This window comes from Hemitrygon akajei, chromosome 3 (genome assembly GCF_048418815.1).
Source record: "Hemitrygon akajei chromosome 3, sHemAka1.3, whole genome shotgun sequence".
NCBI lineage: Eukaryota > Metazoa > Chordata > Chondrichthyes > Myliobatiformes > Dasyatidae > Hemitrygon > Hemitrygon akajei.
This window is the reverse complement of record NC_133126.1, coordinates 36,932,046-36,950,826: the sequence shown is the minus strand read 5'-3', so window position 1 is coordinate 36,950,826 and position 18,781 is coordinate 36,932,046.

Sequence of the window (18,781 nt, the reverse complement as noted above, 5' to 3'; positions counted from 1 at the left end):
TATGATTCTTACATGGTTATTCTGGTTTACAATTATGCATGATGGTACAATTTTAAATTTTATCATAAGACATAGGAACAGAATTGGGCTATTTGGCCCATCGAGTGTGCTCTGTCATTCAATCATGGCTGATCCTTTTTTTCTCCTCCTCTGCTCCACTCCCCAGCCTTCTCCCCGTAACTTTTGATGGTGTATCCAATCTCTGCCTTAAATATACCCAATGACCTGGTCTCCACACCTGCCTGTGGTAACAAATTCAACACCCTCGACCTAAAAAAATGCATCTGTAGAAATTTGCTAGAGTCTTTAGTGAAATAACTAATTTCCCAAACTCCTAATGAAGTGTAGCCATCTATGTGTCTTCTTCATTATTGCATCAATGTATTGGGCTCAGAATAGATCCTTGGAAATATTACCATCCAGAAAGTTGAAGTTGCTCACCCTTTCGACTTCACCCTTGCTGCCTCAATGGTGATTGGTGTGTGATCTCCCGATTTTCTCTTTCTTAAGTTCAATTCCTTGGTCTTGCTGACGTTGAGTGATGCCAGTCCACCAGCTGATCTATCTCACTCCTGTATGCCTCCTCATCACACCTGAGTTCTGCCAACAGTGCTTGAGTTGTGCCTCACCACACAGGCGCACAGAATGACACTGCCTAAACCAGAGATCAGTGCTTGGGCTTCTCCTATAACACCATGAATTGAAAGAGAGAGCTGAATACGATATAATACCTCTAAGTGTGTAGACAGCACCAAGCAGAGGCAGAGGGAGAGGGGCTGTTAAAAGAATGCAAGGAAGACGCAGTGTGCTTTGGAGATACAAGAGACTGCAAGTGCTGGAATCTGGAGCAAAAAGCAGACTATTGGATACATTCAACAGGTCCAGCAACATCAGTGGAAGCAAATAAACCTGAAATGTTGACCCTCCCTTTGCTTCCAAAGATGCAGCCTGACCTGCTAAGTTCTTCTGTCTTCTTCTTGGGCTCTTAGCACCCAGTGGAGCAGAGGCCATCGATGACCTCTTATCTCCATTGTCCAAAGTCAATGGCATGGTTGGAGTTCATCAATGTTCCTGTAATCCATTGTATCCACCGTACAAGGATTTCAGCTTCACCAGAGCCCTATTTGGCTGACCTTTTATCCATTGGCACCCTCACAACAGGTACATAGGGTTGGACTTTGAGAGGTGCTAAGTTCTTCCACCAGATTTTTTTTTTAAATACACACACCAGTTAGGTGACTGGGCAAATACGTGTCAGATGCAGCTTAACACAGGCAGATGTGAAGTTATCCACTTTGGTTCTAAAAACAAAAGGCAGATTATTATTAAAATGGTTACAGGTGGGGAACCGGTTGCTAAAAGCAAGTGTTCAGTGTAGCATGAGGAAGGCAACTGGAGGGAGGATTTGAATACAGGAGCAAGAATCTACATCTTTGCAGCATTAACTCTACCTACTAATGTTATTGGTAACACACCGTTGGTGTGAGACCATCTGGAGTAGTCTATGTAGTTAGGTCTCCTTATTTCAGGAATTATTTTCCAGTAGTGAAGGAAATGCCACAAATGTTTATGGGACTGAATCTTGAAATGGCAGGGTAGATATAGGAGAAGAAGTTGGACAGGTGAGCCTATACTCATTGGAGCTTAGTAGAATGAGATGGGATCTCACATAAAATTCCAACAGGATTAGACAGACTACCTACAGTGGGAATGCTCCTAAAGTCTGGTAGAATCTCTACTTCCTTAGAAGCTTAAGGAGATCAGCATGCCATTAAAGATTCTGATAAATAATCTTTTATAAGAATAAAAGATTCATATCATTTCTAAGTGTACAGTGGAAAGTACTCTGACTGGTTGTATCAGAGTCTGGCATGGAAACTCCAATCCACAAGATTGTAAGAAGCCACAAAAGTAGTGGACTCAGTCTGTTGCATCACAGCTCTCGAAACCAACTGGTGATGCCTTTAAGGCAGCAATATCGCAGGAAGGTTACATCTATCATGAAGGACCCCGCCACTGGGGCAATCTGGGCTGTGCCCTCTTCTAAATGCTGCCATCAAGCAGGAGGTCCTGGAGCCTGAAGACCCATATCTCAAGATTTTCCCCACTGCCATTCCAACCTGAAAAACCCAAATGCTACTTAGGTGTCAGGACACTGGAGCAGGGATCCAATCACAGACCCAGTACTGTGCACACAGTGATATTAATTGAGTAACAAATCCTGAGGTGCAAACAAATTTGGCATCAAAGTTCAGGCAGAGATCAAAACATTCAGAGAAATCCAAAATCCAGAATCAGGAAACAGGCAGAGTGGATATTGAGACAGAGTACAGATACAAATGCCAGAAAGGCTCAGGAAAATTCACTGGCACAATCTGGCAACAAATAGGTGAAAACATAGGACTGAGATACACTGAGCAGTAAACAGAGAGGCAGATAATAGGTGGAGCACAATGAGACACAGGTGGCAGCAATACAGGTAATAATGAGAAACAGGTGAGAGGCGGAGTAGAGCAGGAGCAGAGACAAGAGCACATGGGGTGTGAAAACAAACGAGCACATGGCAACACAAAACCACAGTCTGATGGCTCGGGGGGAAAAGACAAAATTCAACTGGAGGTACTGACACATATCTACTGACACATAGATATTTCTTCTTTCTCTCTCCTGACTTTCTCTAAATTTATCATGTTTATTTTGTATTTTTGCCATGTGAATTATGTATAATTTTTGTCGATTTACAATTATATTGATTTATGATTGTCATGTGTATAATGCACTATTTTGCTACTACTGCAAACTGTTAATTTTTGATGTTCAAAGTTCAAAGGAAATTTATTATCAAAGTGCATATATGTCACCATATACGACCCTGAGATTCACTTTCCTGTGGGCATTTAGAGTAAATACAAGAAACTCAGTCAAATCAATGAAATACCTCATGGTCACATGGTACTTGCACCTGTAAATATCAGTAAATATATTTAAGACAAGATTGGATAGATTTTTGCATAGTAGGGGAATTAAGGGTTATGGGGAAAAGGCAGGTAGGTGGAGATGAGTCCATGGACAGATCAGCCATGATCTTATTAAACAGTGGGGTAGGCTTGACGGGCGAGATAGCCTACTCCTGCTCCTATTTCTTATGTCCTTATGTAAGCCTACGACAATCAACTTGTACTCGAGCTAGGGCCACAGCCTCAAGACAGTTGGCAACAGAGAAATTTAAGGAAACCAGGAAAAAAGAAACAAAATAGTGCTGGAACGGAGATACTGCTGTATTCTCCAACTCAGTTACCTGTTGCAATTCTCTCCACTATTCAAATTCGTGTCCTTCTGTCCATACCTCCTCCAGACAGATCAACTGCAGTTACCAAGTCTTTACCACCCCCTTTCATTTCTCATCCAATATCTAGTGGTAGCCAGCCTGTCATTGCCATTGTCCATGGATAATGATTTAGATTATCCCGGCTACCAATGGATTTAGATTTTAAAATATGCATGTTTTCTTTAATTTCCTAGTTAGGAAACAATGAAGGCACTTGCCTCTTCACAGGTACTGCCTGAACGCTGAGTATCGCTGGCATTTTCTATTTTAATTCCAGTGTTTGCTTCCCATTCTTCTGAAGAGGTTGGTCCCAACTTGAACAGCTACAGTCAATGTTGTGAAGATTTTTGACTTAATGACATTAAAAAATTGTGATATGTATTTCAAAATAAGAATGGCGTGTGCCCTGGTGAGGCAGGATATTATTCCTGGGTTTATAGAGCATTATTCAACCAAGTCAGGATGTGCACTTCATGGTCACATTTCCATCTATCTATTACTCTTGAAATGAAGCTTGTCACTTTTTACTTTTAGCTGACCAAGAGAGAAAAAAATACAGTGACGTCAAAGATATCTGGCCATTTTGCTGTAATGCATCTTATATTGCATACTTTATAGGCGCATATGGTGCATATGTAAACATCTTGTGCATTGATTGAGAAGGCAATACTTAAGTGGAGGTAGGATATCAATGAAGTGGAGAGAAAAGCAAACTACTTGAAGAATTCAGCAAGATGTGCAGCATCTCTGGAGGGAAAGGAATTGACTAAGTTTTGGATCAAGACCCTGCAACAGTAGGGTATCAGGGCATCAAAGGGTATGGGGAGAAGTCAGGGGAGTGGGGATGACTGGAAGAATTGGATCAGCCCATGACTGAGTAGCGGAGCAGACTCGATGGGCCAAATGGCCTGCTTCTGTTCCTATGTCTTATGGTCTTAACAGTACCGGTATAGGGTCTCAACACAAAATGCCAACAACTCCGTTCCATCTACAAAGCCGTTTTACCTGCCGAGTTCCTCCAAGAAGTCTTTTTCTTTTTGCTTTAAATTCCAGCACTTACAGCCTTGTGTCTCCCAGTCAAATGGACTGCTTCATTCTGGATGGCGTTGAGCTTCTCGTGTGTTGTTGCTATGTCACTTACCCAAGCAGGTGGAGAATAATCTGCAACACTTCTAAATTATCTTGTTAGAAGCTGGAATGGGTTTCTATAGAGAGCAGATGAATCACTGCATTAGTCAGTAATTGACATATTTATATTTATACATTGCTCAATTAAATTTCTAACCAAGGAAATTTCTTTAGCCAGAGGGTGGTGAATCCGTGGAAGTTATTGCCACAGATGGCTGTGGAGGCCAAGTCATTGGGTATATTTAAAGCAGAGGTTGATGGGTTCTTGTTTTGTTGGAGTGTCAAAGATTACAGGGAGAAGACAGGATAATGGGGCTGAGAGGGTAAGTGAATCAGCCATGATGGAATGTTGGAGAGGACTCAAGGTGCCAAATGGCCTTATTCTGCTCCTGTGTCTTATGGTGAGCCTCAAGATCTTGACTGAGGGACATTCCCCTAAATAGATATGATGATGTTGTAGGTTTTCACAGATAAAATGGCAGAGGCACCTTAAGTTTAAGTGAAACCTTTAGCAACTCCTTTATTGCCAGCCAAACACAGAACACAATGCACGGTAAAAAAAAACTTCATGTCATTACATCATTGCATCAGACCAGCCTCTTAAAGGGAACCCCAACTCAATGTTGGTGATTGTGAATTATGCCTGTTTCCACCCATTATATTACCCTGCAATGTCAATGCCACCAAATGCCAAGTTGTCAGAGAGATGAGGAAAGGTAGGTGTGATCCTGAGGGGCGATGGCAGCTGGAGATGGTAAGTAATGGGTGATATTAAAGGGACCAAGGAACTGGGGTGAGAACTGATAGGAGTCAGTGCACAGGGGCACATCTTAGGTGGACAGTCAGACATGGTCCCCAGGCCACTGGCAGGTGGCCTGTTGGCACTAAGCAGGGTTGGCAAATAGGTTGGCCCTCTGTGCCCTCTTCCAAGCATTCCTGCAGTAGCAGACGAGCCCTGGTGGATAGTACCTTCACCGTTGGCTCCTCCATGGGGAATAAACGGATTTGGGAATGATGAAGCACTTCAAAGGGTGACATACCTGTGGAAGAGGAGGTGTGTAGATTGTTTGACCCTTCCTCTATGTGGAAGTTTTAGAGGCAGCAAAGCATCGCAGACACTTCTCCATTTGCAGATTGGCTCTTTCTGACTGACAATTGGTCTCCGAATGATAAGCAGAGGGCAAGTTCACCAAGGAGCGAAGGAGGAAGAAGAAACCTTACCAGAAGGGGAGGGCAAATTGTGGGGGAAACCATGGAGGCGATCCACGTGTTGGAGGACTAGGCCCTCCATCTCAGCGGCTGATAGAAGTTTGGGGAGAGCAGTGAAATGGGCTGCCTTGGAGAACCAGTCCACCATTGTCGTAATCACCATGGTCCCATCAGAAGGCGGCAAAGCCGTGTTGAAGTTCATGCTGATGTGGGACTATGGACAGTGAGGGTCTGGCAGGGGCTGCAGGAACCCAGCAGGCCACTAGTTGGAGGAAATGGACTGGGTACACTGAGGGCAGGCGGTGACAAAATGATGTACAGTACACCTGTGATCATGGTGGGCCACCAGAAGCAGTGTCCCAGAGAACCCAGATTCCGTCATGCACCTGATGGCTAAGGCATGAGCCCACCGGAGTGCCTCAGAGCGCAAGGCTGCAAGCACATGCAGGTGGTTGTTAAGGTATGTCAGCCAGAGCAGACTTGTACTATAGAGCCTGGCCAATCTGGTCCTCAATGATTGAGGCGAGGATCTGGGAGGATGGAATAATGGGCTGAGGGTCGATCTCCATTTCAGCTGGATCGAACTGTTGTGTCAGGGTGTTCGCCTTAGTGTTCTTGGAGCTGGAGATGCTGAAGTTGAATAGCTTGACAAAGAGGGCCCAGTGAGAATGATGCGGGTTGAGTTGGTGGATCTTTTGAATGGATGAGGTTCTGGTGGTCCGTATAGATCAGGAAGGACTCAGAGTTCCTCATTAGCCAATGTCTCCATTCCACAAAGGCCTATTTGATGGTGAGTAAGCTCCCTGTCTCCTACTCCATGTTAGTGCTGTGGAAAGTTCGACTTGTGAGGGAAGAATGCACAAGGGTGTGTATTCACGTCCGGTCCTTGTTGGGACAGGATGGCTCCAGCACCCACATCAGATGCTCCCACCTCTATCACAAATGATCCGGAGGGTGTCGGATGGCAGAGAATGGGAGCAGTGGTGAAGCATTTCTTGAGCCGCTCAAAATTGTGGTCCATGGCAGCAGAAAAAATTATCCTTGAGGTCGGCGACTTGGTGAGAGAGGTGAGAGAAGCGGTGATATGGCTGTAGTTTCCAATGAACCGCAGTAAAAGTTGGAGAAGCCCAAGAGGTGCTGTAGCTGTTGGAGCATGGTTGGAGACATTCAATAACAGTGTGCACTTCTGCCGAGTCCGTGCTTATGCCTTGGGGTGAAAGGACGTAACCCAGCAAGGAAATAGCTGGGGTGTGGAACTGGCATTTTTCTAATTTGCAGTACAATTGGTTTTCGAGAAGACACTAAAGGAATGATTGGATGTGACAGACTTGGAGAAGATGAGGATGTTCTTGAGGTAGACGAATACATACCTGTGTGGCATGTTTCAGAGGACCTCGTTGATGAAGGCCTGGAAAACGGCTGGACTGTTGGAAAGTCCAAAAGGCATCTCTAAGTACCCATTGTGGTCAGTGGGTGTTACAGTGGATCTGGTTCAGATGGTATGCACTACGTAGATCCAGTTTGGGGAAGATCTGTGCCCTGTGGAGTGTTTCAAATGCGCTGTCTATCAAGGGAAGAGGGTAATGGTTCTTAATGGTGACTACAGGATCTTCTTTTGTATAAGGCGTGTCTCTAGACACAGGAAAGCTCACTGCTGATTTACACCAACTTCAATTTTGATATTAAACATGCTAAATTAATATTAAGGATAGTAAATCTTCTCTTATTCTTGTTATGGTTGTACTCATGTTGTAAAGAGAATCCTGATAGAATCCAAGTTACACATCAGCATCCAGATTGTTAATAATGTTATTAGATAGATAGATAGATACTTTATCCCAAAGGAAACTACAGTGTCACAGCAGCATTACAAGTGCACAGATCTATAAGTAATAGAAGAGAAGTAGAAAGAATGAAAAATGAGTTACCTCAAACAGTCTAACTGGAGGGGGTTGTCACTTCCTTGGCTATAGGTTCACTCATTATAGAACTAATGGCCGAGAGTAAGAATGTCCTCATATCGCGTTCTGAATTGATAATAATTCAAAGCAATGCTTCTCCAAAAGCTCCTCTTTGAATTGGACACAAGGATATTTCTGATGATTTAATTTTCATTAAACTTACGTTTGAGGTTTTAATCAGAGGAAGGTCACAGGAGTATGTTAAGTATTAACTAATATCAACGGTAATCATGTGTAGCCCATCTTGTAACTTTTATCAATTCCAGTTAACCCATGACATGTACTGATGTATATTGGATCACTATCCAACAATTCCTTCATTTTCAAACGCCCTTCAAGTTCCTTCCTCCCAACTTCCATTTTTAAAAAACTTTTACAAAGCCTTATAATCTTTGACATAAGGCTGGACACCAACTACAGCCTTGTATTCTGTGAAGATGTTGGGATATTCTGGACTGGTCATCCGCAATACACCATCTGAGGCTTCACTGTATAACCCTAGGTGTGGTGGGGTTTGGGAGGGGGGGTTAGTCTGTAGACCCTCCTCATTCAGCCCAACTATGCGTACACAGGCTGAATATAATTTACTGTGTCCCATCCTCTTAACTAGTTCCAGACCAATGTATTTATTTATAATTAAGTAAATATTAAAATTCAAAGTTTACATATTTTCTGGAGTTCTTGAACTATTTGTCAGTCTGCAGGAAATATGCAAGTTGAAATTCCTGAAACCAGCAGTAGATGGCAGCAGTTACACTGCTCTCCAATATTTTCATATACTGTTTGCTTAAGGTACTTGCCAACGGTTGTCATTTTCAAGAACTTGCAAAAGAAATGAGAATTATTACTATCCAGTTGGTCTCAGATTTTAAGGTGCTGTGACACTTTAAATTTTGCAGAGCATCTCCTTAGTGGCAAACTCTTATTCAGTAGCTTATTATGGCACTCATGTGCTAAAGGGAATTTACAGTTTTTTAAAATCAAAGCTAGTACTTTATCCTTGCTGGATAATTGAAAAAATAAAAATTACTGATTATTTCTTATCCACTGGCAGTAGCTTCACAGACTAAGTTATGGTGCATCTGATAAATTAATTAGTTCTGCTCATGCGTAAACCCGACCTTTTCAGAATGAAGTTCAGCTTGCATCTGGCATTTCAGTATGTGATTTTCTGCCTTCTGCTTAGAAAACAACTTTCTGACGGGCAATTCATTGAAAAGGATTCTGCCATCCATACACAGAGTAAATTGGCTCAATGTACATGGGTAACAAGGTTTAAAAAAAAAAGTAGATGCTACAGGCTGCTCTGAATTTGGTCATGAGAATGTATATTAAGTATTGGTTTGTTTAAAAAAAAAATCAGATGTCAATTGTGATAGTTCTGTGTTTATTGATTAACTCAAGATGAAATACCTAAATGCTCCCATGTGTAAGTTCATTGCAAAAGTACTGAACTCTTGCTTCCTCACTTCCACAGCCACCAAAAGTAGCAATGAAGACAAAGAACGGAGATGTGAGCTAGCTGTGGCTGTGATGACAGAGAGCTGCTGTACATCACATGGGAAGTTATGACACAACGCGCTCATCAGCAAGGTAAGCCCACTTTAACTCGTATTGCTGGAGAGTCAACAGTAAGACCTTGACAGTACCCGAAATTTAATCTTTAGGACATCTCTAGTGAGAATTCCTTAAGAACGAGAAGTAGGAAAGGCAGGAATAATTGGGCTTCCCCAGCCCTGCCTTTTTCTTTCTTCCTGCAAATGGATTCATTATGGACAGGAAGGAAGAAAAATCCATTTCTATATAGCGCCTTTCATTGCCCATTCAGAAAACCACAAAACACCTCACAGCATATGATGTTCTTTATATGATGTGGCATATAGGCATTACAGTTCTGGGTGTCGGAGTTCCGAGTGCAATTCTGGTGTCCTCGGTAAGAAGTTGGTACATCCTCCCCAAGAATGTGTGAGTTTCCTTTGGGTGCTCCAGTTTCCTCCCATGTTCCCATTAATAGGACATTGTAAACTGTCCTGTGATTAGCGTAGGGTTAAATAGGTGAGTTGCTGGGCTGTGCAGCTCATTGGGCCTGAAGAGCCTGTTCTATGCTGAATCTCTAAATATATAAAAATATTCTGCAGATGTTGGAGATCTTGAACAGAACACACAAAATTCTGGAGGAACTCAGCAAGAATCTTTCCTCTGTTCTACATGGTACTGGCTTGGGATCTTTTCTTTTATTCACTAGAGGGAGTAGGTTGTGCTTCAGTTCAATATCCCATCCAAGTGAAGCCCACCTCTGGTACTGCACCACGCAATCAGCTGGAGTTTATCTCCAGGCGTCTAGAATGGAACTTGAATCCAACATTTCCTGACTCAGAGAACGCTATCATTTGAGACATAACTGAGACATTTTGGAAATCTCCCTTTGCAGCACTTCTTTGTGGTGGCGTGTTGGGGAGGAAGCATTAAGAAGAGGGACGCCTCACATCTTAATAAGCTGGTAAGGAAGGCGGGCTCTGTCGTGGGCAAAGTACTGGAGAGTTTAACATCGGTAGCTGAGCGAAGGGCGCTGAGTAGGCTACGGTCAATTATGGATAACTCTGAACATCCTCTACATAGCACCATCCAGAGACAGAGAAGCAGTTTCAGTGACAGGTTACTATCGATGCAATGCTCCTCAGACAGGATGAAGAGGTCAATACTCCCCAATACCATTAGGCTTTACAATTCTACCGCCAGGACTTAAGAACTTTTTAAAAGCTATTATTAATGCTTTTTGAGACGGTGATTTAGATGCATATCATATTTTTTTTACTGAGTTAAGTATTGTATGTAATTAGTTTTGCTACAACAAGTGTATGGGACATTGGAAAAAAAAAGTTGAATTTCCCCATGGGGATGAATAAAGTATCTATCTATCTATCTATCTATCTAATGGAAATGTGGCAGATTTACATAACAGCTTCTCTTTCTCTTTAAACAAAAGACCGTCAAGCCTGGCTCCTATATTTAAAGCAGAATTTGTGGACACCATGACTTATTCATCACCAGACAGCCAAATGAGTGGTATCAATGATACCAGTTTGATACCATTTTATTTTAAACTTCAGATTTATTTCATGAAGTGAATTTAATCTCAAGCACCCAAGGCTGAGGCCTGAGAAGCATGCAACAGGATCAAAATGTTAAGTTACCCCTGTATCAGACATTCCCCAATCTCTATTTTGGTTACTTCTGAGGACGGAACAACAAATTTCATGACATATGTCAGTGTTAATAAAACCTGATTCTGATTGTCAAAAAATTCAAGCAACACACACAAAATGCTGGTGGAATGCAGCAGGCCAGGCAGCATCTATAGGGAGAAGCACAGTCGACGTTTTGGGCCGAGACCCTTCGTCAGGACTAGATCTGCATCTGCAGATTTCCTCGTGTTTGTGTCAAAAAATTTGGTTAGGTTAGATATGACCAGCCCTTCGACAAATCAGCCATGGGCTTTTCTAATCTATTCACATTCTTCAAGTGTGTAGACATACTTTCCTTAGTTATGGATTGTGATATCTTCTCCACAACAGATGTTTAACTAACTGGTCTGTAATTTCTGAAATTAGGATTCCAGATCTCTTGTAACACTCTGATTAACATAATGAGCAATGGTACCATGATAAATATGCACGTGTTTCATGACCAAGAACAGTATCTGTCTGTCTGCTACCACCAATGAAGTTACATTTAACAGTGTCTGGTCGTTCAGAATGCCGGTTAGTTAGATAATTGATTCGAGAACAGCAAGGCAAGAACTATTTAAAATTGGGAAGGCAATTTTCCTTGACTTAGAATGAAATCTATATGCAATGCCAGGTGCAAATGTTTTTTGTGAGGTAGTAATATCTGACACCTACGTTACTAGATGTTCCCCAGATTTTCCCTGCTACAATGCAGGTTGGCTTACACCAGCGTTATCTACAGATCAAGCAGCTGCTTGCAAATGTGTTGAGGAGAGCCGTTCCTCACTTCTTCTGGTAGAACCATGAGAAAATGTTGGAATTAGGTTTGGTCTAAGTGGAAAAGCCAAGAAAGGGCTTCAAAGTTCATTTTTATTTGGGTGATCATCTAACCTTAAGAATCGTCTGACCAATGCACTTCATCTGTGCATTTAAAAATATAAGTATTAGTAACTGTGTGATTTATTCCCACTATCGGTTTGTGGGTGTAGATTTTGATTACCAGACAGTGCATCTCATTTTTGTAACCTCCATTTAAAAGAGGAAGTTTGGTACTTTTAAAATATTTTATTGAGATACAGCATGGAATAGGCACTTCTGGCTCTTTGCATCGTGCTTCCAAGCAACCTTGTTTAATCCTAGTCTAGTCATGGTACCATTTACAATAACCAATTATCCTACCAACCAGTATATCTTTGGAGTGTGAGAGTAAACTAGAGCACCTGGAGGAAACCCACGTGGTCACTGGGAGTACATACAAACTCTATACAGGCTGTAGATGGGAATTGAGCCTGGGTCGCTGGTGCTGTAAAGTGTTGTGTTAGTCACTATTCTACTGTATATTGATATAATAAATAATAAGTTTAATAGAAACATAGAAAACCTACAGCACAATACAGGCCCTTCAGCCCACAAAGCTGTGCCGAACATGTACTTACTTCAGAAATTACCTAGGGTTACCCATAGCCCTCTATTTTTCTAAGCTCCATGTACCTATCCAGGAATCTCTTAAAAGACCCTATTGTATCCGCCTCCACCACCATCGCCGGCAGCCCATTCCATGCACTCGCCACTCTGTGTAAAAAAAAACTTACCCCTGACATCTCTGTACCTATTTCCAAGCACCTTAAAACTGTGCCCTCTTGTGTTAGCCATTCTTTCCAACTTACTTTCAACTGAACATTTTGCAACTTCTCAACTTTGACAATGTTTCATCAATGTGTGTGAAAGCATGTATCCATTACTTTATTGTCACCAAACAATTGATACTAGAGCATACAATCATCACAGCAATATTTGATTCTGTGCTTCGCGCTAAGTACAAATTGAAGTAAATATAATAAAAATTTGAATTATAAATCATAATTAGAAAATAGAAAAGGGAAAGTAAGGTAGTGCAAGTCAAGTCCAGATATTTGAAAGGTACGGCCCAGAACCGGGTCAGGATCTGTTCAGCAGTCTTATCACAGTTGGAAAGAAGTTGTTTCCAAATCTGGCCGTATGAATCTTCAAGCTCCTGAACCTTCTTCTGGAGGAAAGAGGGACAAAAAGTCTGTTGGCTGGGTGGGTCGTGTCCTTGATTATCCCGGCAGCACTGCTCCGACAGTGTGCAGTGTAAAGTGAGTCCAAGGATGGAAGATTAGTTTGTGTGATGTGCTGGGCTATGTTCACAATCTTCTGCAGCTTCTTCTGGTCTTGCACAGGACAACTTCCATACCAGGTTGTGATGCACCCTAGAAGAATGCTTTCTACGGTGCATCTATAAAAATTAGTGAGGGTTTTAGGGGACATGCCAAATTTCTTCAGCTTTCTCAGGAAGTAAAGGCGCTGGTGGGCCTTCTTGGCAGTGGACTCTGCTTAGTTAAACCAGGTCACGCCATTTGTGATATTCACCCCGAGGAACTTAAAGCTTTTGACCTGTTCCACCTGCGCACCACCGATGTAGATGGGGTTGTGTGGTCCACTACTCTTTTGGAAGTCAACAACCAATTCCTTCGTCTTGCTGACTTCGAGGGATAGGTTATCGTCTTCGCACCATGCCACCAGGTTCTTAATTTCCTCTCTGTACTCAGACTCATCATTACTCAAGATACGGCCTACAATTGTGGTGTCATCAGCAAACTTATATATTGAGTTTGATGGAAACTTGGCTACACAATCATGGGTGTACAGTGAGTACAGTAGGGGGCTGAGTACACAGCCTTGTGGGGCACCGGTGCTCAGAGTGATGTCAGCAAACACTCCAGCTAGCTCGCTTGCACAGGCCCGAAGAACCCGTCCCGGGACGCCATCTGGGCCCGTCGCCTTCCTTGGATTTATCTTCAGGAGGGCTCTTCTAACGTCTTCCTCGGTGATGATGAATCTTGATGCCACCAGGTCCGGTTCATCCGGAGGGGCCGGGACACTCCTCTTCTGTTCGAATCTTGCATAGAATACGTTAAGTTCGTCAGGAAGAAAAGCACTACAGTGATTGATATTCCCAGCCTTTGCGCCCAGTGATCTCATTTAGTCCCTGCCATAGTCTACTGGCATCCCTCTGGTTAGCCTGGGCTTCCAACTTGGCTCGATATTGCCTCTTGGATTCACGCCTGGATTCCGTGTAGCAACCGGTATCCCCGGACCTAAAAGCTGCAGCTCTAGTCTTCAAAAGGGACTGGACCTCATAATTCATCCAAGGTTTCCGGTTAGGGAATACCCGCATCGTCTTGCGAGACACACAGTCCTCTGTGCATTTCCAGATAAAGTCCATGACAGCTAAGGCATACTCACCGAGGTTAGCTGCCGAGTCCTTGAATACTAACCAGAACACCGATTCAAAGCAGTCACAGAGGACCTCATCCGTTTCCTCTGTCCAACGCGACGCCACTTTTGACACCGTGACCTCTCACTTCAGTTTCTGTTTGTAAGCCGGGAGGAGGAGTACGGCCTGATGGTCCGATTTTCTGAAGTGAGGTCGTGGGATGGAACGGTAGGCATCCTTGACTGCTGTGTAGCAGTGGTCAAGTATATTTGGGCCTCTAGTGGAGCAGGAGGCATGTTGGTATAACTTTGGCAGCGCTTTTCTGAGGTTGGCCTGGTTAGAGTCCCCGGCTGTAATGAGCAAAGCCTCGGGATACCTAGTCTCAAGTTCACTGATGTTGGCATACAGTGTATTCACAGCACACTCCACGTCTGCCTGGGGGGAATGTAGACTGCGTCAGTATGACTGAAGTGACATTAGAGTTTCAGGAATGAGAATTCCTTTCACAATATCCTTAAATTTAGCCTAAATTTCAATGTATCTGTAAATGATTTCACTGTGATTGTACAATGCTGTCTAATTTCCCAAGGGTTTTCTGATGCTTGCAGTATCTAGTACATTGACTTGAATCAGTTTTGGAACAACAATGGAAGACGAATTGCCAGAAACTATTTTCTGATTCAGGAATTATTGATGGGGTTGAATTGCTAATGCTAATATAATTGCCTATTTCTGCAGGAGTTTCACTGTTGGATGTTTCATGGAAAACCCAAATATAAAATCAAACTAAGTTCACTCACTTGCCTGTTACTTATTTATTTTCTAGCTGTGGGCATTATTGGCAATGACAGCACCTATTCCCCAAATTTTATTGCCCTTGAGTAGACAATGGTGGGTTACTTACTTGGAACGATGATCGTTTCATAAAGTCATAGAGTCATACAGCATAGAAATGGGTCCTTTGGCCTAACGAAGATACCATGTAAGCTAATCCCATTTTCCCATATCCCTCTGAACTTTCCTATCATGCATCTGCCCAAGTGTCTTTTAAATGTACCTGCCTCAACCACTTCCTTTGGCAGCTCATTCCATATATGGACCATTCTCTGGTGAAGAAGTTTTGCCCTTCAGGGCAAACCTTTTCCCTCTTACCTTAACATTATGCCCTCTAGTTCTTGATTCCTCAACCTTGGGAAAATGGGTGTCTGCATTCACCCTATCTATGGTTCTCGTGACACCTCTTCAAGATTACCCCTCATTCTCCAACACCCTGATGAATATAGTACTAGTCTGCTCAACCTTTCTTAAGAGATCAATAAATCTTTTTTCTGTACTCTTACTAGATTAATGTTTTTTTTCCTATTGCAAGATGGCCAAATTGGAACACAATTATTCAAAATGCCGCTCACCACCGTCTTTGTTGAAGACTTTTGTGTGAGATTTTCCAGTACTTTGACCCTGTAGTGATGAAAACATAGTAACATCTTCCTAAATCAGGATGATGTGTTGACCTGGAGGAGTTCCCTCACTGAGCCTCTCCTAAGTTTCCCAACACCTCTCCCTTCTTAGTTGCAGGAGGGCTTGCCCTCCGCGGGACTCCTTGTCTCTCACAATCCCACCGAAAGTGTCCCTCCTCTCCACAGCTATAGCATACCCTCGGCCGCCCACAGTCCCGCCTGAAATGCCCATCTTTCCCACAGTTAAAGCACACGCTGCCCGCCGTCCCTCCTCTCCTATGGAGGACTGCATGGGCCGCCCCCGGGAGTGGGTACCTTCCCTGTCCTTCCCCTCCAGAGGGGGGTCCCTACTCCCCTGGGGGTTTTCAGTCCTCCACCCAGCTACCATTTCCTGTATCGCTGAAGATCACTCCTGGTGGCCCGAGCCCCTTTTCCGCCCCAACGCTCTCTCTTCCTCCCGCACCTCTCTAATCAGTTGCCCGAATGATGGAGGGGGGCCCTTTCTATAAGCCTGCCGGGTAGTCCACGCCACCTTGTCCTCCTCCAGAGAGCCACTGAATATCTGACTCATCCTCACGCTAACCACATCAGGCGCCTTCACTACCCCCGGTGCCGCAACTCCGTAAGCATCCCCTCCATCCGAAATATGTACTCGGAGAGCTTTTCCCCTCTCCGTTGTTCCAGGCGTTGAAACTCTGCTAAAAGCAACCAGGGTTCCCCTGACAACCCAAACGCTCCCTCCAAAACTTCTATACATTCCTCCACTGAAGCCCCAGGCTTTTCAGCTTTCAACTCCCGGACTGTTTTGGCTGCCGAACCCCTCAAACTTCCCACCAATCGCTGCCGCTTCTCCTCCTCCGAGCCTGGCCACTCCTCTAACATCAAAGACTTATGCTTGATCCAGGTTTCATAGTCCACCTCCCCGTCCGGAGTAGGCTTGGCTCCTGAGAACACCCCCAGCTTCAGCCGTGGCCTCTCAGCCACTCCCACCAGGGAGTTAAGTGCGGCTGCCAGCTCCGAGGCCTCCACCGTCCCTGAGGGGCAAGGCCTGGTCACGCCTCCCTCCTCTGACCACCCTTTACTAGTGACAGGCACCTCTCTGGGGGCCACCTCTAGCTTTAGCTCCTCCTCCGGTGTCTCGTCATCCTCGGAGAGGGTGTGGAGCCCCCACGGCCCTGCCTCCCCCGGAACACTGACCGTCGCCGGCAGTTCCAACGTCATGACGTCAACACTCGTACGAACCAACACCCAACTAGACTCTACCTTTTTACCACACCGTCTAGCTACCAATTCTACCTGCCCCATACCTTTACCAAACTTAACCCCCGCACTAACGCATCTCCCGAAACTCGAAAATCCACTCCGCTCACTACACAGGCATACTGCTCCGGTACATCTTCCAACTCGCACCAGCTAACAATCTCATCTCTGTCCATCTCCGCTCTGCTGCCTGCGCGATTCCACAGCCCCTGACAATCCAATCCCGGATGAGCCCCCACAAATGTAACACCTAACCAACAGGCTGGTATATGTCTAGGGGAAAAGGAGATCCAGCCACTCACCAACCCCACCTCCTGTACACGCAGGTGCTGTGAGAATCAAGTTTATGCCACGCGCTCACACACAATATCAAACTCAGTCCAGATACTGTTATGGAATACACTTTAAAGATTTTACTAAAACTAAAAGAGTACTATGCAATACAATATATATGAAGGAAAAGAAAATAAAGTAAAAGGCACCAACTTATCAAAGTTCAGTCAGTTTGGTGCACATCGTTGGAGCTCAACCATCGAACCATTCGACCCCTCGTCACTTCCCTCCGACCTCCACGTCCTCGCACCTGGGACCACCCAGGTGGTCGACCGAGCAGTGCAGCGCACGTCCACCTTCCTCGACGTCTTCTTCCTGACTCCCCTGAAAAGACCGTGAAAACCCCCAAGCTCCCAGACCCACAAGACAAAATAACATTCCCCATTGGTCAACAAATGAATACAATCCCGATATCAGCAAGTCTAAAGCTAAACAACTGCAAGAGAAAGCACTTATCATACAAAGAAGCATTCCTACTCTTAACAAAACAAAGAAGCCATTTTGATTAACATACCCAGTACATTGTACACATGGTATAGCACACCAGTGTGGATTGCTTAAAACTACTAAAGCATTATGAATAACTTTTAAAACTATTTACATTTTGAAATATTTATGCAAAGGAATTAAATTCTACATATGTAACCTAGTGTTATGTAGAGACTGAGTGGAAAGAGTGAGCAATTTCAAGTTTCTGGGTGTCAACATCTCTGAGGATCTATCTCTGAGGCCCATTGTATCGATGCAGCTACAAAGTTAAAAGTAAATCTTTATTATCAGAGTACTTATATGTCACCACATGCAACCCCGAGATTCATTTTCCTGTGAGCATACTCTTCAAATCTATCGAATAGTAACAGGATCGATGAAAGATCAAGTGGAGCATAGAAGACGACAAACTATGCACATGCAAGTATAAATAAACAGCAATAAATAACGAGAGTATGTGATAATATGGTAAAGAGTCCTTAAAATGAGACCATCGATTGTGGGAACATCTCAGTGGACGGGCAGGTAAGTGTAGTTATCCCCTTTTGTTGAAGAACTTGATGGTTGTGGAGTAACTGTTCTTGAACCTAGTGGCAAACACGAGGAAATCTGCAGATGATGGAAATTCAAGCAACGCACACAAAATGCTGGTGGAACACAGCAGGCCAGGCAGCATCTATAGGGAGAAGTGTTGTCGACATTTCGGGCCAAGACCCTTCGTCAGGACTAACTGAAAGGAAAGACAGTAAGAGATTTGAAAGTAGGAGGGGGAAGGGAAAATGCGAAATGATAGGAGAAGACCGGGGTGGGGTGGGGTGAAGCTGAGAGCCAGACAGGTGATTGGCAAAAAGGATACAGAGCTAGAGAAGGGAAAGGATCATGGGACGGGAGGCCTAGGGAGAAAGAAAGGGGGAGGGGAGCACTAGAGGGAGATGGAGAACAGGCAGAGTGATGGGCAGAGAGAGAAAAAAAACTAAATATATCCGGGATGGGATAAGAAGAGGAGAGGCATTAACGGAAGTTAGAGAGGTCAATGTTCATGCCATCAGGTTGGAGGCTACCCAGCCGGTATATAAGGTGTTGTTCCTCCAACCTGAGTGTGGCTTCATCTTGACAGTTGAGGAGGCCATGGATAGACATATCAGAATGGG